The sequence below is a fragment of the Electrophorus electricus genome, chromosome 15, assembly GCF_013358815.1.
Source record: "Electrophorus electricus isolate fEleEle1 chromosome 15, fEleEle1.pri, whole genome shotgun sequence".
NCBI classification, from domain to species: domain Eukaryota; kingdom Metazoa; phylum Chordata; class Actinopteri; order Gymnotiformes; family Gymnotidae; genus Electrophorus; species Electrophorus electricus.
Window position 1 is genome coordinate 10,044,217 of NC_049549.1, and position 5,000 is coordinate 10,049,216.

A 5,000-nucleotide genomic window follows, 5' to 3' on the forward strand; every position below is an offset into this window, starting at 1 on the left:
CTCTCTCTCTCACACACACACACAGAATACCTTGACATATGAACATATGATGTTTGGAATATATGAACCATGTTATTCTGCAAATTCTGATATGAATAACAAAATATGAATAAAAGAATCCCAAGCAAGGTCCGAACTTCACTATCATAGGGCCTAATGGGGCAAGATGCATCATAATGACAGAGAGTAATCACTAATGGCTGATCTCAGGTTATGTTTTGTTTTGTTTTGTAACTACCTGACCCCAGAAAGTGCTTGTATAAAGCAGAACATCTAACCACTCACACCAAGATTGCAAAGAATTTAACAATCACTACAAGAAAAAAAACTATACCACCCATTAAAATCAGATCTTGGGTTTGCAGGATGAAAGCACTGTTTCTGTCAAAATTACTTACAGAGCTAAATATGTTACATGTGTATGTAATCTCTGAGTAAAGCAGGAAAAAAGTATTTGAGTATTAACAATAATCCAGTGACAGTAACAGTACAACAATACAACTCAGTAACAATGCAGTGACAGTAATCCAGTGATGCCAACCCAGTAACAATGCAGTGAAAAATAATCCAGTGATGCCAACTCAGTAACAATGCAATAACAGTAATTCAGTGATGCCAACTCAGTAACAATGTAGTGAAAATAATCCAGTGATGTCAGCTCAGTAACAATGCAGTGAAGGTAATCCAGTGATGCCAACTCAGTAACAATGCAGTAAAAAATAATCCAGTGATGTCAGCTCAGTAACAATGCAGTGAAGGTAATCCAGTGATGCCAACTCAGTAATAATGCAGTGAAGGTAATCCAGTGATGCTGCTTTTTTTAAAAATACTGCGGCTCTGATTCCTCCTTCAGTTGTGTCCTGCTGGGAAATTTGGTTTAATCTGAAGCCCACGAGAGCCAATAATTTAGCTCACAACTGAATAATCTATAATGTATATAATCTATAATTTTGCTAGATGGCTTCTCCTATAGCTTTTTATGAATTGGTAACAGGGAGTAAAACATTAACCCCATCATTCTACGTCAATAACGCATACATGAGAAAGGGAGGCAGAATGCGTCCTAAAATGAATTCTGTAGGCCCAACCATTTCTCACTCTGCCACCCCCCAGCCCCCGGGCACCTGTGTCTTGAGCGAATGCACATCGGCCAAAACGGGGAGCGAAATAAGAATGAATCAGTTGTGAATTTCCAAGCCCCCCCCCCACATCTCTCCGACTCCACGGCCTGGTAGGCGGGTCACAGATCTTGGCTTGCGGCAGAAAGGTCAAGGAGGACAGACGGAGGAGGCAGTGGAGAAAAACAACGGCGCTCTCTCTAGCCGAACCTCCTAACGCCACCCCGCACTCCAACAGGCCTCCTAACGCCACCCCGCACTCCAACAGGCCTCCTAACGCCACCCCGCACTCCAACAGGCCTCCTAACGCCACCCCGCACTCCAACAGGCCTCCTAACGCCACCCCGCACTCCAACAGGCCTCCTAACGCCACCCCGCACTCCAACAGGCCTCCTAACGCAACCCCGCACTGCAACAGGCCTCCTAACGCCACCCCGCACTCCAACAGGCCTCCTAACGCCACCCCGCACTCCAACAGGCCTCCTAACGCCACCCCGCACTGCAACAGGCCTCCTAACGCCACCCCGCACTCCAACAGGCCTCCTAACGCCACCCCGCACTCCAACAGGCCTCCTAACGCCACCCCGCACTCCAACAGGCCTCCTAACGCCACCCCGCACTCCAACAGGCCTCCTAACGCCACCACGCACTCCAACAGGCCTCCTAACGCAACCCCGCACTGCAACAGGCCTCCTAACGCCACCCCGCACTCCAACAGGCCTCCTAACGCCACCCCGCACTCCAACAGGCCTCCTAACGCCACCCCGCACTCCAACAGGCCTCCTAACGCCACCCCGCACTCCAACAGGCCTCCTAACGCCACCCCGCACTCCAACAGGCCTCCTAACGCCACCCCGCACTCCAACAGGCCTCCTAACGCCACCCCGCACTCCAACAGGCCTCCTAACGCAACCCCGCACTGCAACAGGCCTCCTAACGCCACCCCGCACTCCAACAGGCCTCCTAACGCCACCCCGCACTCCAACAGGCCTCCTAACGCCACCCCGCACTCCAACAGGCCTCCTAACGCCACCCCGCACTCCAACAGGCCTCCTAACGCCACCCCGCACTCCAACAGGCCTCCTAACGCAACCCCGCACTCCAACAGGCCTCCTAACGCCACCCCGCACTCCAACAGGCCTCCTAACGCAACCCCGCACTCCAACAGGCCTCCTAACGCCACCCCGCACTCCAACAGGCCTCCTAACGCAACCCCGCACTCCAACAGGCCTCCTAACGCAACCCCGCACTCCAACAGGCCTCCTAACGCAACCCCGCACTCCAACAGGCCTCCTAACGCCACCCCGCACTCCAACAGGCCTCCTAACGCCACCCCGCACTCCAACAGGCCTCCTAACGCAACCCCGCACTCCAACAGGTCTAACGCCACCCCGCACTCCAACAGGCCTCCTAACGCCACCCCGCACTCCAACAGGCCTCCTAACGCCACCCCGCACACCAACAGGCCTCCTAACGCCACCCCGCACTCCAACAGGCCTCCTAACGCCACCCCGCACTCCAACAGGCCTCCTAACGCCACCCCGCACTCCAACAGGCCTCCTAACGCCACCCCGCACTCCAACAGGCCTCCTAACGCCACCCCGCACTCCAACAGGCCTCCTAACGCAACCCCGCACTGCAACAGGCCTCCTAACGCCACCCCGCACTCCAACAGGCCTCCTAACGCCACCCCGCACTCCAACAGGCCTCCTAACGCAACCCCGCACTGCAACAGGCCTCCTAACGCCACCCCGCACTCCAACAGGCCTCCTAACGCCACCCCGCACTCCAACAGGCCTCCTAACGCCACCCCGCACTCCAACAGGCCTCCTAACGCCACCCCGCACTCCAACAGGCCTCCTAACGCCACCACGCACTCCAACAGGCCTCCTAACGCAACCCCGCACTGCAACAGGCCTCCTAACGCCACCCCGCACTCCAACAGGCCTCCTAACGCCATCCCGCACTCCAACAGGCCTCCTAACGCCACCCCGCACTCCAACAGGCCTCCTAACGCCACCCCGCACTCCAACAGGCCTCCTAACGCAACCCCGCACTGCAACAGGCCTCCTAACGCCACCCCGCACTCCAACAGGCCTCCTAACGCCACCCCGCACTCCAACAGGCCTCCTAACGCCACCCCGCACTCCAACAGGCCTCCTAACGCCACCCCGCACTCCAACAGGCCTCCTAACGCAACCCCGCACTGCAACAGGCCTCCTAACGCCACCCCGCACTCCAACAGGCCTCCTAACGCCACCCCGCACTCCAACAGGCCTCCTAACGCCACCCCGCACTCCAACAGGCCTCCTAACGCCACCCCGCACTCCAACAGGCCTCCTAACGCCACCCCGCACTCCAACAGGCCTCCTAACGCAACCCCGCACTCCAACAGGCCTCCTAACGCAACCCCGCACTCCAACAGGCCTCCTAACGCCACCCCGCACTCCAACAGGCCTCCTAACGCAACCCCGCACTCCAACAGGCCTCCTAACGCCACCCCGCACTCCAACAGGCCTCCTAACGCAACCCCGCACTCCAACAGGCCTCCTAACGCAACCCCGCACTCCAACAGGCCTCCTAACGCAACCCCGCACTCCAACAGGCCTCCTAACGCCACCCCGCACTCCAACAGGCCTCCTAACGCCACCCCGCACTCCAACAGGCCTCCTAACGCAACCCCGCACTCCAACAGGTCTAACGCCACCCCGCACTCCAACAGGCCTCCTAACGCCACCCCGCACTCCAACAGGCCTCCTAACGCCACCCCGCACTCCAACAGGCCTCCTAACGCCACCCCGCACTCCAACAGGCCTCCTAACGCAACCCCGCACTCCAACAGGCCTCCTAACGCCACCCCGCACTCCAACAGGCCTCCTAACGCCACCCCGCACTCCAACAGGCCTCCTAACGCAACCCCGCACTCCAACAGGCCTCCTAACGCCACCCCGCACTCCAACAGGCCTCCTAACGCAACCCCGCACTCCAACAGGCCTCCTAACGCCACCCCGCACTCCAACAGGCCTCCTAACGCCACCCCGCATTCCAACAGGCCTCCTAAAGCCACCCCGCACTCCAACAGGCCTCCTAACGCAACCCCGCACTCCAACAGGCCTCCTAACGCCACCCCGCACTCCAACAGCCCTCCTAACGCCACCCCGCACTCCAACAGGCCTCCTAACGCCAGCACTCCAACAGGCCTCCTAACAACACCCCGCACTCCAACAGGCCTCCTAACGCCATCCTGCATTCCAACAGGCCTCCTAACGCCACCCCGCACTCCAACAGGCCCCCTAACACCACCCCGCACTGCAACAGGCCTCCGAACACCTCTCCGCACTCCAACAGGCCTCCTAACACCACCCCGCACTCCAACAGGCCTCCTAACACCACCCCGCACTCCAACAGGCCTCCTAACGCCAGCACTCCAACAGGCCTCCTAACAACACCCCGCACTCCAACAGGCCTCCTAACGCCATCCTGCATTCCAACAGGCCTCCTAACGCCACCCCGCACTCCAACAGGCCCCCTAACACCACCCCGCACTGCAACAGGCCTCCGAACACCTCTCCGCACTCCAACAGGCCTCCTAACACCACCCCGCACTCCAACAGGCCTCCTAACACCACCCCGCACTCCAACAGGCCTCCTAACATCACCCGGCACTACAACAGGCCTCCTAACACCACCCCGCACTGCAACAGGCCTCCGAACACCTCTCCGCACTCCAACAGGCCTCCTAACACCACCCCGCACTGCAACAGGCCTCCTAACGCCACCCTGCACTCCACCAGGACTCTGCGCTCTGAAGGCTTCTGTTAGCAGAAGTGCATTCACATTAACATCCAAATGTTTTAAGACTGAACCACCCTAACCTGGCAA

At 58.2% G+C, this 5,000-nt stretch overlaps 1 protein-coding gene across 5 annotated transcripts in view; it reads right to left on the reverse strand.

Annotated features, from left to right (window-relative positions):
* Positions 1-5,000, reverse strand: part of mecom (MDS1 and EVI1 complex locus) — a 94,110-nt gene that overhangs the window by 60,532 nt on the left and 28,578 nt on the right. The gene's annotated exons all lie outside the window — the stretch shown is intronic.